This window comes from Microtus ochrogaster, assembly GCF_000317375.1.
Source record: "Microtus ochrogaster isolate Prairie Vole_2 chromosome 6 unlocalized genomic scaffold, MicOch1.0 chr6_random_2, whole genome shotgun sequence".
NCBI classification, from domain to species: domain Eukaryota; kingdom Metazoa; phylum Chordata; class Mammalia; order Rodentia; family Cricetidae; genus Microtus; species Microtus ochrogaster.
In genome coordinates this window covers 9,552,176-9,570,475 of record NW_004949095.1, presented here as the reverse complement: position 1 = coordinate 9,570,475, position 18,300 = coordinate 9,552,176, and the positions used below count along the sequence as shown (strand labels likewise).

The following is an 18,300-nucleotide window of genomic DNA, read 5'->3' as shown; positions in this document are numbered from 1 at the left end:
TGCCATTGTCCTTGGCTTCTCATCAGCCCTCATTGTTCGCGATGTTCAGAGAGTCCTGTTTTATCCCATGCTTTGAGCAAGGAAGTCAGGACCACGAGGGGTGCATCCACCCACTGAGACAGTGGGGCTGATCTATTGTGAGCTCACCATGACACATACTTCTTATACTAAAATGAATACCCTATCTCTAAACTTTTAGCCAGCAATTGAAAGGAAAATCATTTTAACTCACTTTATTAATGTATGTTTTTGAGATAGGAAACCTACACATATTATAGTGCAAATATTGTGCTGTTAACCCACCAAGAATATAATGCTGCATGTTTTGAAATAGCTTTTTGTTAGCATGACAAAATGAATGTTAATTAGGAATACTTGATGATTTTTCACATAAGGTAGTCAACACAAAACAGCATCTCATCTGCATTTCAGACTTGCTTTCAAACCTCGTCTAAGTGTGTCCTGATATCCAGTGTACATTTGTTTTACTTGTTTCTGTACTTCTGTAGTCACACAATAATTTTCCTATATTATTTCTCTTATTCCTGTCATGTTTATAAGATTCATCTACATTTTTCCATCTAGATATGGTTTATCTTTCTCATTGTAACTACACTGCCACTTATTCGTTCTTCTGTTCCATTGTTGATAGCCTTAGAATTGTTTCCACATTAAGGGTGTAAAGATTCGCTGTGGGTGGTCTGAATTTTCCTTTTGGTGAATAGGCACACACTTCTGTGGATATTTCCCAGAAATGAAATTGCTTGGTTTGAGTGTATGTACACTAAATATGAGTAGATACTGCCAAATGCATTCTAAACCACTATAGTCATTGCCTCTTGAGTTGTTTAATTCAGTTTAAGTACTCCTTGTAACCAAGGGAAAGAGATTTATTGTGCTTTTTGTTAGCTAATCCTAGGCCAAGTTATAATTCACAAAAATGCCGCTAAATGAAACTCATTTGGAGATCAAAGAGATTAACTTGACTTCTGAAATTCCATAGGGATGGAGTCAGGGCTAGATCTAAAAGCTGAAGCACACCTTTCCCCATTGTCTTGAAAACAGATTTTTTTTTTTTTTGCCACACATAATATATCCTGATTAGAGTTTAATACAGATTGACTCCCTGTTTCTTCTTAGAAAACAAATGGGCTTCTAAGTGATAATAATCAATAAAGGTAAGATAAGATAAAAACAAAAACTGACACATCAGAATTTAATAAAATAAACAGAAGGGCACAAGAAAAAGAGACCCTCGTATTCCCACTCTCAGGAATAACATAAAAACACTAAATTGGAAGCCATATACACATAGGACCTGGTGCTGACCTATGCAGGCCCTGTGCATATTGCTTCAGTCTCTCTGAGTTCATTCTTGCTTTGATCATGTTAATTTAGAAAGCTTTGTTTCTTGATGTGCTCCATGCTCTCTGGCTCTTATGTTCCTTCCACCTCCTCTTCCTTAGGATTCCCTGATAGAAACTCCCATTTAGCACTGAGTGTTCCAGGTATTCTCACTTTATGCATAATGTCTGGCTATGGTTCTTTATTTTTGTTCCCATCTGCTGTAGGAGGGAATTCTCTGATGAAAACTGAATAATTTACTGATTAGTGAGTTTAACAGAATGTCATTAGGAGGTATTTTATTGCTTTTTTTTTTTGGAATAATAGTATTTGTTGCAGTCTACTTCCCACTTTCTCTTCTATCAGGTTCAGTGTGGTCGGATTTATATTGAGGTCTTTAATCCATTTGGACTTGAGTTTTGTACATGGTGATAGATATGGATCTATTTTCATTCTACAGGTTGACATCCAGTTATGCCAGCACCATTTGTTGAAGATGCTTTCTTTCTTCCATTGTATACTTTTAGCTCCTTTGTTGAAAATCAGGTGTTCATAGGTTTGTGGGTTAATATTCAGGTCTTCGATTCGATTCCATTGGTCGACATCTCTGTTTTTATGCCAATACCAAGCTGTTTTCATTACTGTAGCTCTGTAATAGAGTTTGAAGTCAGGGATGGTAATGCCCCGGAAAGTTCCTTTATTGTATAGGATTGTTTTGGTTATCCTGGGTTTTTTGTTTTTGCATTTTGATTATAGTAGTATTGGGTTTTACCCTAGGTTCCTAGGCTATTCTAATCTCAGATTATTGGTCACCCAAGCAGTAGTGGTTATGGGTTCCATCTTAAGGAGTGGGCCTTAAGTTAAATCAGATATTGATTGGTTGCTCCCACAAGTGTAGTGCCACAGTTGCCCTATCATATCTTGCAGGCAGGACAGTATTGTAGACCAAAGCGTTTGTGACTGGTTTGGTCCTTATGTTTCTTTTTTTGTATAAAGCAGCGTAACTTCCTGTACCAAAGATATTAGAACATAGGGGTAAAGGCTCTATGTAGGCATCGGCTCAACTTCTACGTGTTCAATGAATTACATAGGTGTTGTCTTCAGCAATGAGGAGAGTACCCTATAGTCTTGGCAACAGCCTGGGTTATTTGGGGATTCCCATAGGATCCCTTTGGCCAACAGCACTATTAAATATAAACCAATCCCAGGACTGAATCACTTTTGTCCCTGTATGGCAGAGTTACCCTGTTTGGGAAAATTCTGAAAGAATTCACAGATAAAAGAAGGAACATAGAGACAGTATAAAATTAGCTAATAGTTAAGATATTAGACTTAAGATATTGATCCTTTCTGGATACCTTGCTCATGTTAGTTAACCCATATAAACCTCTATAGCTTTAGTTATAAAATAAGACTATCTCTCAGGTCAAGTAAGATTGTAACAGAGTACTTAGCTTTCTGATCCTACTGCACGTACTGGCTTTGTGGGAGCCTAGGCAGTTTGGATGCTCACCTTACTAGACCTGGATGGAGGTGGGGGTTCCTTGGACTTCCCACAGGGCAGCGAACCCTGATTGTTCTTCGGGCTGACGAGGGAGGGGGACTTAATTGGGGGAGGGGGGAAATGGGAGGCGGTGGCGGGGAAGAGACAGAAATCTTTAATAAATAAATAAATTAAAAAATATCCCATTTATTATAAACTTCTCTTATTCTGTGCTCTGCTCATCTATTTAGCCCTTTTAGTTATTTCTCATTTTAAAATAAGCCAGTCATATTAATCTCACCCCCAAACACACCTAATTGAGATATTTTTTGGTAAAAGCAAAATTTTAGCCAGTGGCCTTAATTGAAGTTTCCTTTTACCTTTTTTTTTTTCCTATTAATGATTTAAGTAGTTCTACAATGTTTTGTTTCCTTCACTTTCCCTTCACCTTTCCAAAAGAAGTAAGGAAAACTGCAGCATTTTTCTTAGTCTTGACAAGATAACTGACAGCTGGTGTTTGAAGATGACTCTTACTAGATAGTTCAATTTTAAAGTATGAAATATATTCAGCTTTATATAGTAACTTGATATTTCAAAAAATTTAAGGAAATCATTGACCGTTTGAATTAGAGTATGTCTCTGGTGCCTCCTTTATTATAAAAATGATGAGAAAATGACAGTTCTATATTATCGGATTAAAATGACTAAGGGCAATTTCCCTTTCAAGGAAGTTTTCTAATAATAATTGAATGGATTCCTTATATAACATTGTCCCCTTTTAGCCCCAACACTCCTACCCCTAAAAAACCTTTTCAGAATAAGATGATCTAAGGACAGTTAAGACTTCTGGAAAGAATACATGTTTCTGAAAACTCTCAAGAGTTGTTGGTATTAGACTGGGTGGTGGTGGCATAAACCTTTAACCTCAGAACTTAGGAGGTAGGTGGAGCTTCATGAGTTCGAGGCAAGCCTGGTCTACAAGAGCTAGTTCCAGAACATTTAGGACTGTTACACAGAGAAACCCTGTCTTGAAAAACAAATAATAAAACAAAGCAAAACAAAAAGAATTGTTGGTATGCATAAGAATATAGAAAATAAGTGCTTTGTATAAATCAACAACAGTAAAACCTGTATAGGCTTCTTATAGTTTTATTTACCATTGGAAGTTTTGAGAGGCAGAAAAATTTAAATACAGAACTAACATAATTTTACAATGAAAATTATAAAACAAAAACTGCAAAGGCCTCCCATGTTCAAGTGTTAGACAATTTAGTATTATTAAACTCACAGACACAATTCAGCCTTCATCAAAGTATCAAGATTTTCTTACCAAAACTAGAAAAGTAATCTCAAAAGGAAAAAAAATATAAAAAGAACAAAGCTGTAGGGACCACAATACCTGATTTCAAGCCACTGTAGGAACCATAATAACAGAAACACAGAACCAGATACTTAAACCGATACAAATACAGTATGAAACCCAGAATCCAAGAACTTGCCTTACAACTACAGCCCCTTAACAAAGGTGCCAAAAACACATTTGAAAAAAGATAGCCTCTTCAGTATTTACTTCATATTTCAGTATGGTTCTGAAACCATAGTGTCTTTCCCTGTACAAAACTCAACTCAAAATAGATAAACAGTCATAATATAATACCTGAAGTTATAATAAGAAAATGTGAGTAAAACATTGAAGATTTTGATTTAGTTAGCAATTGTCTGGATAAGCCCAAGAAACCAAAATTGATATTATATATTAATCTAAAAATTATTTGTACAGAAAACAGAAGAGACAACCTACAGAAAAGAAGAGAATAGTATATAGGGATAGGAAAAATACTGAATTCATACAGATCATCTGGAAGTAGATTAATATCCCATGGCTATAAAGAACCCCAAAACTGTATTTACATGGCAGGATTTACCATGATGGCAAAAATGGTTTTCCCTAGGTAAGGCTTAACTGTTGCACTCTGAATGTGCTGACTTCTGTGATTTCCCCAAATGTGGGAGATGCCGACTGTGTAATTTATAATAGTGGATACTGCGTTTGCATTCTACCCCGAAGTATATGAACTGAAAATCTTAACAATTTACCAAAAAACAAGTTTTCCAATTAAAAGAGACACATGAATTGATAGATCATAAAGGAAGAAATGCAATTGCAGATAAGTATATGGGAACATGCCTGTGTTTTTATCCCTTAGAGTAATGCCAAAAGTGATACTCTCTCACTGTATTTAGAGGGAATATTATAAGAAACAATGTTAGAGTATGGAGGAAAGGAACTTGTATACATCATTGGTTAGGATGTAATTGTGGTGGTTTGAGCAAGAATACCTCTCATAAGCTTATATATATTTGCATGCTTAGTCCCCAGTTGATGAATTGTTTGTATTGATTAGGAGGTATGGCCTTGGTGAAGGAGGTGTGCTTTGAAGTTCTAATGCCCATTCTAGGCCCAGTTTGTATCTCTCGCTGCCTGCTGCCTATGGATCAGAATGTAAAGCTCTCATATACTTGCCTAGTTCCATGTCTGTTTGTTTCCCATATGTATACAAGTTCCTTTCCTCCATAACATTGCTTCTTATAATATTCCCTCTAAATACAGTGAGAGAGTATCACTTTTGGCATTACTCTAAGGGATAAAGACACAGGCTTTTCCCATATTCTTATCTGCAATTGCATTTCTTCCTTTATGATCCATCAATTCATGTGCCTCTTTTAATGATGATAGTGGACTAGCTCTTTAAAACTGTAAGCAAGTCCCTCCAAAATGCTTTCTTTTATGAGTTAGTCAGCAATGGAACAGTCACTAAGACACTGTGAAGAAGAGTTTGAAGCTTTTCTAAGAATCTAAAAGTAGAGCTTCCACATGGCTCAGCTATTCTCCTTGATATATATTCAATGGAATAAAATCAGCACACTAAAGAGATACTTAATTGTGCATTTTTATTACAGGCATATTTATAGTAGGTAAGATATGAAATCACCTTCACAGCCAAGCACTGGGCTGAGCTCCTGGAGCTTAGTTGAAGAGAGGTAGGAGGGATCATATGAGCAAGGTGGAGTCAAAATCATGATTGGGAAAATGACAGAGACAACTGACCTGAGCTAGTAGGAGCTCATGGACTCTGGACTGACAACTGAGGATCCTTCATGGGACCTCTGAATCCTGAATGTGGATGACAGTTCTATGACTTGATCTGTTGGAGTGGTCCCTGCAGTGGGACTAGGATTTATCCTGAATGCATGAGCTGGCTTTTTGGAGCCCATTCCCAATGGTGGGATACCTTGCTCAGCCTTGATACAGGGAGTAGAGGATTGATCCTGTCTCAACTTAGTATAACAGATTTTGATGACTCCCCAAGGGAGGCCTTACCTCCTCTGAGGAGTGGATGGGACAGGGAGGGGGTGCTTGTGGAAGGATGGGACAAGGGAAAAGAGGGGAACTGAGGCTATTATGTGAAGCTAAAAAAAATTTAAATAAATAAGAGAAAGATATGGGAAGCCCAACATGCTCATAAAATAAATTGGAAAGTGAAATAGAGTGTACACATAACAAGGTATTGTTCTGCCATAAAAAGTAAAGAAATCCTACCATTTGCAGCAAAATGGTTGGAACTGGACTTCATCATGTTAACCAAATAGGCCAGACATAGACAAGTACTATGTGTTCTTTCACATGTGAAAACTTAAAAAAAAAAAAAAGAAGAGACCTACACATAAAATAGTAGTTACTAGTGACTGGGAAAGGTACCAGAGTATGTGGGAGGCAGGGATAAAGAAGGGTGATTAGATATACACTATGTACATATGTGGAAATATTATACTGACTCCCATTAATGTGTACAATTGATGGGTGTTATAAAAATAATTGTAATCCTGTTACTGTACACCACATAACTCCTCCCCATAGTTAAGGATCTCGATGGTTCTCAAATCAGATAACTTTACTCCTTTCCTCTGCTTTCATTACTTTTGACATTAGAGAAGGGGTCAGGAATTACAAGTCAAAATGGAAAAACGGGTGCCTTAAAGAACATTTATTTAACTAAATTAATATAAATAAATTTAAATCTAAATGCCTGCACTGTTCCATTTGGATGTATAATAGTAAATGATGTTATTCCACTGGCACAGCAGCTGCACCTGAGTCTACTGCTGTTTCATCAATAATTGCTATTCCTCAGTTACTGGCCCTGATTCTCAGACAGTGACTTGTCTTTTGTGTCCCACTGTATTGCCTCCTGCTACTGCCACCAAATGTTGTTTTTAACTAAATCTTTATCATTCTATTTATCAATGAGACTCAGGAACCAGAGGCTGGGGTAAAAATCTCCTAGCTCAGAGAAGTTGAGGAGCAACTAGTAGTTGTAAATTATAGATATGGGTTACCATAGGCAAACTGCCCATCTGTGGTCCAGTACTATGTGTAGGTAATTGAACTGAGCAAGTCAAATGGCCTTCAATCCTCCTACCAGGATCTGTATATAAAGGCAAAGTTCCTGAGAAGAGACATCTTGGATTTGACAGAGGAAACCATTTCTTGTGTTTCTATAGCTCATAAAGTAGAATTCCTAGTGTTGACTACATTAGAAAGTGGCATTTGATAAACTTATTTATTAAATAAAATTCTCTTGTATCTCAAAGACAAATTATATTTTATATAGGGAGTAGAACAATTACAAAGCAGGATTTAATCTTTACAATTAAAGTTCAAACCTTAAACTGTTTACTTTGTTCTAAATCATTCCACACTTTTTTTTACGTTTATGGTTATTTATTTATTTATTTATTTATTTATTTATTTAAAATTTCCACCTCCTCTCATCCTCCCATTTCCCTCCCACTCCCCCTACGCCCCCTCTCCCTCCCTCTCCAGTTCTAAGAGAAGTCAGGATGCCCTGCCTTGTGGGAAGTCCAAGAGCCCCCCCCCCCATCCTAGAAAGGTGTGTATCCAAACAGACTAGGCTCCCAAAAAGCCAGTACATGCATTAGAATAAAAACCCAGTGCCATTATCATTGGCTTCTCAGTTTGCCCTCATTGTCAGCCACATTCATAGAGTCTGGTTTGATCACATGCTTGTTCAGACCCAGTCCAGCTGGCCTTGGTGAGCTCCCATTAGATCAGTCTCACCGTCTCAGTGGGTGGACACACCCCTCGCAATCCTGACTTCCTTGCTCATGTTCTCCCTCCTTCTTTCTGCTCTTCATCTGGGCTTTGGGAGCTCATTCCCGTGCTCCAATGTGGGTCTCTGTCTCTATCTCCATCCCTCGCCAGATGAAGTTCTATGGTGATATGCAAGATATTCGTCAATGTGTCTATGGGAGAAGGCCAGTTCAGGTACCTTCTCCTCTGTTGCCCACGGACCTTGTTGGGGACATCTCCTTGGACACCTGGGAACCCCTCTAGAGCCAAGACTCTAGCGAACCCTAAAATAGCTCCCTTAGTTAAGATATCTTCTTCCCTGCTCCCATATCCACCCTTCATGCATCTCAATTATCCCATTCTCCCAAGCTCTCCCCAAACTTTCCCTTCTCCCTTCTCTCTCCCCCTCTCCCCTTCCCCCCACCCAACCCCCAAATTTCCAATTTTTGCCTGGCAATCTTGTCTCCTTCCAGTATCCAGGAGGATAACTATATGTTTTTCTTTGGGTTTACCTTCTTACTTAGCTTCTCTAGGATCATAAAATATAGGCTCAATGACCTTTGTTTATGGCTAGAATCCACTTATGAGTGAGTACTTACCATATTCCTCTTTGGGTCTGGGTTATCTCACTCAGTAGAGTGTTTTCTATTTCCATTCATTTGCATGCAAAATTCAAGATGTCATTGTATTTTACTGCTCAGTAAAACTCTAAAGTGTATATGTGCCACACCTTCTTTATCCATTCCTCTATTGAGTGGCACCTAGGTTGTTTCTAGGTTCTGGCTATTACAAATAGTGCTGCTATGAACATAGTTGAACAAATGCTTTTGTAGTATGATTTGGCATCTCTTGGGTATATTCCCAAGAGTGAAATTGCTGGATCCTGAGGTATGTTGACTCCCAGTTTCCTGAAAAACTGCCACACTGATTTCCAAAGTGGTTACACAAGTTTGCATTCTCACCAACAATGGATGAGTGTTCCCCTTACTCCACAACCTCTCCAGCATAGGCTATCATTGGTGGTTTTGATTTTAGCCATTCTGACAGGTGTAAGATGGTATCTCAAAGTTGTTTTGATTTGCATTTCCCTGATCGCTAAGGAGGTTGAGCATGACCTTAAGTGTCTTTTGGCCATTTGAATGTCTTCTGTTGAGAATTCTCTGTTCAGTTCAGTACCCCATTTTTTAATTGGGTTAATTAGAGTTTTAATGTCTAGTTTCTTGAGTTCTTTATATATTTTGGAAGCTTCTCAGTTTCAGGAGGACCCATTTATTCATTGTTGCTCTTACTGTCTGTGCTACTGGGGTTATACGAAGGAAGTGGTCTCCGGTGCCCATGTGTTGCAGACTACTTCCCACTTTCTCTTCTATCAGGTTCAGTGTGGTTGGATTTATATTGAGGTCTTTAATTCATTTGCACTTGAGTTTTCTGCATGGTGATAGATATGGATCTATTTTCCTTCTTCTACGTGTTGATATCCAGTTATGCCAGTACCATTTGTTAAAGATGCTTTCAACACTTTTTTTAAAGACATCATTCCTGTTTGACCTATATTGCTCATTTTAATGACTACCCGCCAAGCTGTGTGTAGTATTTGAGTACTTCCCATTCTCAGGAAGTTGGGTTGTAAAGATACTTTTTAACTAGTTCTTTCTGGACTTCCACTCAGTTATTTTAGTACAATATCCCCTTATTTATAGATTAATTATATTGTCTCATATAGTTGTAACTGAAGGTATATTCCTAAATGAGGCTGTGTGTGAGAGAAGCTGCTTGCATTTATTGTTCTGTTTCATACATAGCCAAGTTTAGCTGATAAATTTCTGGACTCTTCTTTTTAAGTTTTGAAGAACAACAGTATGTTAGCAGGAGGGTTTTATTGGAGTGTTTGTGGACGTCACACCCTACTAAAAACTATATACCTTGTTCCAATCCACCCACAGTATTACTTTATACATCTCATATATTTGGCCAATTTAGAAATAGATTTTTGCACTTATAAATTTTTAAAGAAATTCTGATTATTCTTGTCCTTCAGGCCCACAGAAAATAAATATGTTCTTTTTCTTTCTTAAGACAAAAGTAAATAAGTTATTAAAATAAATCATTTACTCTCCTGTTAATGTTGAGATCTTTTCAATTCACTGTTCAATGCTGTCTCACTGCAGTGCTATTAATCTCATATCACAGGTGTGTCTCACTGCTCTGACAGAACTTCACCTTGATAAATCACTTTTGGGGCTGCATTGTTTGACATTTTAACCAAATGAAGGTTTGTTCTTTTCTGTTGTCCAGGGTCTCTTAATTATAGCTGTGAGTACATACTAACATGCTGTCAGTTATCCAGTTGCTTTATACTAAGGTTGCCATTGTACTGGGCAGAAGAGGCATAATAAGACCTTCTGGCCTCCTATTTTTTTAGGTTGTCTCACCAGAGCATTCAAAAGCTCTGATGTTTTGGATGTCCACTTGACATTTTACTCTTTTCCATGTTCTAGTAGTGTAACCCATTTTGCTCTTCATTTCTGAAGACTAATGCAGTAAAATTCTTACATAATTGAATAAAACAACTTTTTGTTTTTACATTGTTTCCTTGACCTAAGAACTGGAGTTTGGGATGTACCATAATCTGGTTGTTGATTCTTAAGATACCTAATTGTTTCTTATGTAAGACACTTAAAGCATTTAGAAGTGCAATTACTTAAAGTATGTCTAGTTGTTCTTCTCTTATCCCAGTGAAGTAGGTACATACTACTTTAGACAGGGATTTTGATTTGCTTATTAACAAGCACACAACTTTCTATTTTGTTCATAAGATTTTTTTCTTTTCTTTTTTTATTTTTTTAAAATTTATTTATTTATTAAGTATTTCTGCCTCCTCCCCGCCACCGCCTCCCATTTCCCTCCCCCTCCCCTGATCAAGTCCCCCTCCCTCATCAGCTCAAAGAGCAATCAGGGTTCCCTGACCTGTGGGAAGTCCAAGGACCGCCCACCTCCATCCAGGTCTAATACAAAGAAAATTAGTGCCTTTTAATGTACAGATCATTTATGAATGAAGAGGCTAGGGAGTGAGCCTGATCTTGAACATGTTAAACAAGCATGCTACCACTGAGCTAAGTTAGGGTGTTGCTAACTGACCCAGGCTAGCCTTGGCTCACTTTTTAGCTCAGGTCGGCCTTGAAACAGACTTCTGAGTAATGGGGATTATAGGACTGTGCCACCAGGCCTAGCTTCCTAATCTCTTTTACCCTTCACATCTTCTTAAGACATTGTTTATTAGTCGTAACAAAACCCTCTATGAAAAGATGAACAGGAGAACCCTGATAGTATTTAAAGCTGTAATTTTTGAACCCTTTCTTTTCTTACAAAATAGAATCAAAATACATTTTATCCAACAGTTTTCAACTTGAAAATTAGATAAATTATGATGAGCTGAAACTATTATTTATTGAACATATTTAAGTGAACACACTTAAGTTTTCAGGGCTCTGAAAAACAACCCTTAGTACCTCATGCTACTCTGCCTGCTTACCTCTCCAGGGATGTGCTAACCCTTTCTCCATATCTTTCCCCACCCCCTCTTAATCATTGTTTCTTTGTGTTTATGTCTGGAAGTGAATTACACAGAAAGTTTAGAAATGCTGTTTTTGAAATATCTTAATGTCAAATACAGTTCAAGCCTAAAAGTTCCAGCATTGTCCCAATCCTAGTTGATTTGTCATACAATTGAGTCTTTAAAATGGAGAGAATGACTATGTTCTCTGAGCTCCACTTACACATTAGGGTCTGCAGGGAACCCCTCTGGGATGGGACTTCTCTACATGTTGCTCTTGGGCAACACTAGATTCTACTCAACAAGTATCTTTTTCCTTTTTAGTTCTTTCTTCTTTGGTCTTCCTTTTCTGAAGCTTTCTGCCTGTTTTTCAGTTATTTAGTTTGACCTAATATACTAGAAAGTGTTTCAACACTGACTGGAATGAAGAAGATGAAAGAAAACCTTTTGCATTGCTCTTAGGATATGCCCTGTACATGTCAAAAAGACATTCTTAGTTGCCAAGGTGACAGCTCTGTTTTAAGGATTTCTGCTTGAAGCTATTTTGTAAAGACTTCTTTTATTCTGGTTAGGGAGAGTTTAGTCCTAAAAGGAGAAGGAGGAACTTGAATTCTCCAGTAACAGATTGATGGGGTGGAGGGAGGATCTGTCCTGATTTATCTGATGTTATAGTTGATATCTCTCTGCTTTTAATATCTAATTACCTCATTCATTTTTGAGACCCTTGGTAACTTATATCTGTATACACTCTTCTACTGAGAATCAAACATTCCTTTAGGTAGATCAGGTTTAGTGGGAGGACAGTGGAGATGCAGAGCAGTCTCCTGAAATACTCTGCGGGGTGTAGTAATAGCGAAAGAAAGAGCCATACTGAAAGTGACCATAGCCAAAACAGTGGACTGCTGACAGATCCCTCAGGCAGGGGCCCCACCTTCTTCATAGTGACATTGAATCTCTGAAGCTTTCTTCATGCAAGTGTTTAAAGTAACTTTTAATGTCATGTTTAGCATAATTTTTAACTATGTATTTTTCTCTAAGATATGCAAACCACTTTTAAATATCTTTGATAAAGACAATTCAGAATTTTATCTGAAGTTTACCAATAAACTTTTACCTACTGTATTAATTATCTTTAACTTTGAAATTTCTAGTAGATTTAATACCAGATAATACTTTGAACCAACTGGAATGTCACCCATTTACTCTAATCTTGTAAGCTTTGGAATTCACCACGTCAGTACACATTCATTAAATATTCTTAATTTCAGGAAGGGTCTTTGAACTTTATCATTTTTATAACAACTTTGGAATAATTGGTACTTGCTTACAACAAAACAAGAAATCAGCACTCTTTTCCATTTTTCTTTAATGGTACTACGCTGATGATTTTAGATCAGACATGACCAATTCAAATACACAAAAGAGAATAAAATAGGCTAGGTACCAAATAATGCAGAACACCTGGAACTATAGTTCAAGCTCACATTATTTGGCCAAAGAGAATACATCATCAGTCCAAATTTGGCTGAAGCCTGCAGAGTGTGGCCTTTGACTTAGAGAGAAAAAGGACATATAATTTTGTGGAGGGAGATTTGGAAATGATGAGAGTGACTTAATCATGATAAATTGCCATGTTTGTGTTTGGAAGTATTGCAAAAGCCACATTTCTGATTGCAGAAACAAAGACTCTGCTGGAAGAGCTTAATTACACTTGAAAGCATCAGATGGCATTTCTCCAAGCATAGTCCATAGACAGTTTTCATCAGAATAATTTGGGGGCAGGGAGCAATCTCAAAACTTACTAGAAAGCTACAAAAATAAAAACTATGAGATAGTCAGATGTGGCAGCACATGCCTATAATCCAATACTGGGAACTGAGGCAAGATGACCCACCACTAATTTGAGACTAACCTGGGCTATATAGAAAGATCCTATCTCAGGAACAAAAAATAAAAAAAAAGATAAGGAAAATAATAAGCAACAACATGTGAGCTAATAGCTAAGATATATAACTATATATTACTGAATTGAGGAACTAAGATATTATAAAGAGCATGTAGTTGAGCACAGTTGATTTTAAACCAAGGTGCCATGGCAATTAAATAATGAAATATTAGTCCCAAAGAAATATTATTGGATAACTGGATACTGGCATTTAACAGAGTAAAATTACACCTGTACCTCACAGTATATATACAAATGAATTCAAAACAGAGTGAGCAGAGATGTAAATGTAAAAGATAACTCTATTGTAAATCTTAATAACTATGGGTGAGCTAAAGAATTATTTTATAAAATATCCATAGTGGCTGGGAAGATGGCCTAGCAGCTAAGAGCACTTGTTGCTCTTCCAGAGGACCTGGGTTCAATCCCAGCACCAGCATGACAATTCACAACCGTCTATAACTCCAGTTCCTAGCCATCTGACACCTCTTCTGGCCTCTGTGGGCACAAGACAAGCACATGGTGCACAGATATTCATGCAGGCAAAACACCCATACACAATTTTTTTTAAAGACATCCATCATGATAGTAAAGGAAAGAAGAAACAAGAAAGCTGGAAATATATAGGGTAGTGGATAGAGGACCTGCCTAGTATGTGTGAGTTCCCTGGGCTCTGAGATTGCTTCCTAGTTTCTCAAGAAACTTGTCTGATGTGAAAGATTCTTTCAAAATGCAGTCCCAGAGTACCCATTTCATAAAACCCCCATTTGTTCAATTACTCATATTTGAAGAAATATGAATTGGCATATACTGAACTATTGAACTGAATTTGAATTAATGAATCTGTGCTTTAATATAATTTCTGTCAAATGCAACCATTGCCGAGGATAATTGGGGTAAAATGTTCTGTTCCACACGGGAGTTACTGAGTTATATGGGTATGGTCTTCTCTGTGGAGGAAAGTGAAGAGCAAGATGGAGAAGCAGAGTAATGGCTAAGCTATGCAGGTGGAGGAGAGGCAAAAAACTGTACACCTTTCAATTCTTTGAGTTCACTAGTGTGTTAGGTTCTAAGAATTAAGATAATAGTCGAAGGTAATGAATTCAGAGAAATAGAAATTTTATAGGAATATCTATCAGTGTTTCTTTGGTTGCAGCATTTTTAGTGTTGATTCTAGGGTAAAAATCGTGCTGTGCTGACTTATTTGCAAGGCTTCTTTTGGTCAGATGTTACCATGAGCATATCAACAAAGCCAAGTTGACAGAGAACAGACACACATTTTAACAGCAGAACTTCCTCAGCAATTGTATCTGGATCTGATTTGTTTCACACCATTGCAGGACCAATTGTGATTAAAAACAGGCATGAGGATTTAGACAAGTGGAAACCTTTTAGAGTTAGCAGTTTCTAACCCCAGGGAAGGTGAGTCTGCATTTTCGCATTACAAAATATTTGGGGGCTTATTCAAATGTTTACTTCCATTGAGTTAAAAATAGTTTGTAATCTTTAATTGTGTCCTATTAATATTAATTAAAACATCTCCTTTTAAAGTCAATAACTGCTCTTTTTTCAAATTAACACAATTTTTAAAAATCACTAATTTCAGATATCTTTCTTTGGGGTAGTTTCCCCTGAGCTGACTGGACTTGAACTTGCAGTGGTACTCAAGTTTCTGTGTACCAAGTTGCGAAGATTACAGGAGTGAGCTGCCATACCTTGCTTGCTTCACAAATGCCATCTTAAAAAGAAGTAGGGCCAGTGATGAGATACTAAGTTGGTAAAGGCATTTGCTGCCAAGCCTGATGACCAGAGGTTGATCCTCAGGATCCACATGGTAGGAGAGAATCTATCTACTTAATGCAAATTGTCCTTTGACCTTCTCTCATGGCTCACCCCTCCCTTCCAAAAACACAAGTGAATTAATGAATGTCAATTTTTTAAAGAGTAATACAGTTTGATACTTAGTAAGTTCTGCATGATTGATACCATTTTCTCTTACTTTGTATGACTTTCATTCCCTTTTACTTTATTTTCTTTGTTGACAACAAAATAGATAACCAAGCTTAAAAGATTTTACACTTAGGTATTCTCTCCTTCCACTGTATGGATCTGATGCTTGAACTCAGGTCATCAGGCAAGTGCCTTTACCTGTGGAGCCATCTCTCCATCAATAGCAGTTATTTCCTTTATCTTCTGTATTAAGTGTACATTCAAAGGTATGTTATATAATACTGAATTGTCTAGCAGTAGTTTATTTCTGCAGAATTGTGGGGGAAGAAACATATTATGTAATATATGCAGAATTTGCGGGCTAGATTTTCTGGCCAGTTCTCCGAAGTGGTTTCTTAAACTTGGTGAAAATAACTCATAGAAAACATTTTTCTGTATTATATTCATCATGATAACTTGACTTACGAAGGTTATGTTGCCAAATCTCCATATTAAAATCTTTGAAGGTTTAAGGACATTGAAAGGAGTGAAAACTGATGACTATTTAATTTGGGACACCAATATGAGACAGACTAAATAAGACTCACAACAGGGAGGAGGACACCAGGGTAGCCCAGAATAGCTTGAAATAAGACTTGGTCTTTGTCTCCAGAAAATACCCAATAGTTCATTAATTCAGCATCTAGGGTACCAGAAATGCTAATTTAAAAAATTTCATCTCATTTATTTATCAAATAATTAAATTAATATTGGATACAATATATGCTGATATTGAGTTAATCCCAAGAGATACTGTGGCTAATAGAATAGACAGTATTCTTATATCCATGGTACAAGCTGACTAATAAATATAGACAATAAATGCAAAAATATGTATTATGATATTAAAGAGAGTGCTATGAAGGAAAAGATCAAATTACCTAAGATTTTTATAATAATGAAACTTATTTTAGCTTAGAAGTTCAAGAATGTTATTTTTACTTAATAATTATACATATTTATGGAGTACAGTCTGCCATTTCAGTACATGTATACAATGTATAGTGATCTGGTCAGGGTAATTGATGTATCTTTCATTTCAAACACTTGTCCTTCCAACCTTCCTTCCTTCCTTCCTTCCTTCCTTCCTTCCTTCCTTCCTTCCTTCCTTCCTTCCTTTTTTTCCTTTAGTACTTACATCTTTCCTTGCAAATGTTCATTGTAGTGAGTCATTAATTTGGTTCAAGGCCTCTGGCTTCTGTTACACTATCAATACTAGATCCTCATTGGGACTCCTCTTGGATCTCCTGGTTTTGCCCTATGTGGTGGAGATCCTATAGTTTTGCATCTGCACGAACAGCCCCTCCATGAGCTCCAACAGTTTATAGATGAAGTGGATATTGGGATCTGGACCTGGGTGGTAGCTAAGTTGTTTAGCCTGTCAGTTCTCCCTCATCCTCATTACCAGCAATTGGAACTGAGATCTGAGAGATGAGTAGCAGAAATTCCACTGATGAGAGGTGGAGGTGCACATAGAAATTCTTGGGTAAAAGTCTCTTAAAGTAGGAACTTTAGAACACAGAGATCAGTAGGCCAGAGGTAAGTCGGAACCAAACTGCAATACTTTGATGGCTTCCCTGAATCTATGGGGTTCATTCCAACTTCATTGAAAATCTTTTAAAATTCCTGTCTCTGTCTCTCTCTCTGTGTATTATGCATGTGTGAAGGTATAGGCACATATAAGGGACATGTGTGGTGGTCAGAACAATTTACAGGAGTCTGTTTTTCCTTCCACTTTCATGTGGGTTCTGAGTATCAAATTCAGATTACGAAGCTTGCATACCAAGCACTTTTACCCACTGAGCCAACTCATTGCCCATCCCCCCTCCTCCATGAAAGATCTTAAATGTCCAAGTAATTGCAAGGTGTGGTTTTAATGGTTCTGAGATGAATGTGGCTATAGTGAGTGCAATTAATGGGATAATGATCCCAGAGAGACACTACTGCTTGGGAAGAGCTGATGGTGGTGGTTAGCTGGATTTGGGTAATTGCAGATGAAAACTTAAAGCTTAAAAAATAGATTTGTATCAGCCACCCACACACTGAGACAATGGGGATGTTCTATCGGAAACACACCAAGGCCAGCTGGCCTGGGTCTGAAAAAGCCTGGGATAAAACCGGACTTGCTGAACATAGCGGACAGTGAGGACTACTGAGAACTCAAGAACAATGGCAATGGGTTTTTGATCCTACTGCACGTACTGGCTTTGGGGGAGCCTAGGCAGTTTGGATGCTCACCTTACTAGACCTGGATGGAGGTGGGTGGTCCTTGGGCTTCCTACAGGTCAGGGAACCCTGATTGCTCTTTGGGCTGATGAGGGAGGGGGACTTGATTGGGGGAGGGGGAGGGAAATGGGAGGCGGTGGCGGGGAAGAGACAGAAATCTTTAATTAATTAATTAATTAATTAAAAAATAGATTTGTAGTTGTGTTTAATGAAGTAAGTTAACTGAGTCTTTAATTGAAAATGAACATGGAGGATAATAAAATGAACATGGTAGTTATATAAATGACATACTGCATAGGAATTAGAGTAATGACTGAATGCCTGAAAAAAAAGATAGGAGTTATGACACGTCATAAACTTGTGAGAGATTAGGGATCATAGGAGGGGTTGAATGTGAGAAGGGGTGGAAATGATGTAAATACAGTACTCATATATCAAATTCTCAGAATTTTAGATATTGAAAGAGGAAGAAAAATACTTTCTTTCTAGGTCTTTGCATGGGTGGATGGATAATCTAGTGTTGCTTGGAAACAGCTTGACACTGGGGACTTTACACTATATATAATGGGGTTCAGTACTAGGGAAAAGATGAAATAGAGATTGACATC

General features: G+C 37.4%; 1 protein-coding gene and 1 non-coding gene across 3 annotated transcripts in view; both read left to right on the top strand.

Annotated features, from left to right (window-relative positions):
- The window catches only part of Rabgap1l (RAB GTPase activating protein 1 like), a 657,680-nt gene that overhangs the window by 424,000 nt on the left and 215,380 nt on the right, over positions 1 to 18,300 (top strand). The window lies entirely within an intron of this gene.
- Positions 4,731 to 4,891, top strand: LOC113457948. The gene has a single exon (XR_003378412.1). It is a non-coding gene; the product is annotated as a U1 spliceosomal RNA (small nuclear RNA).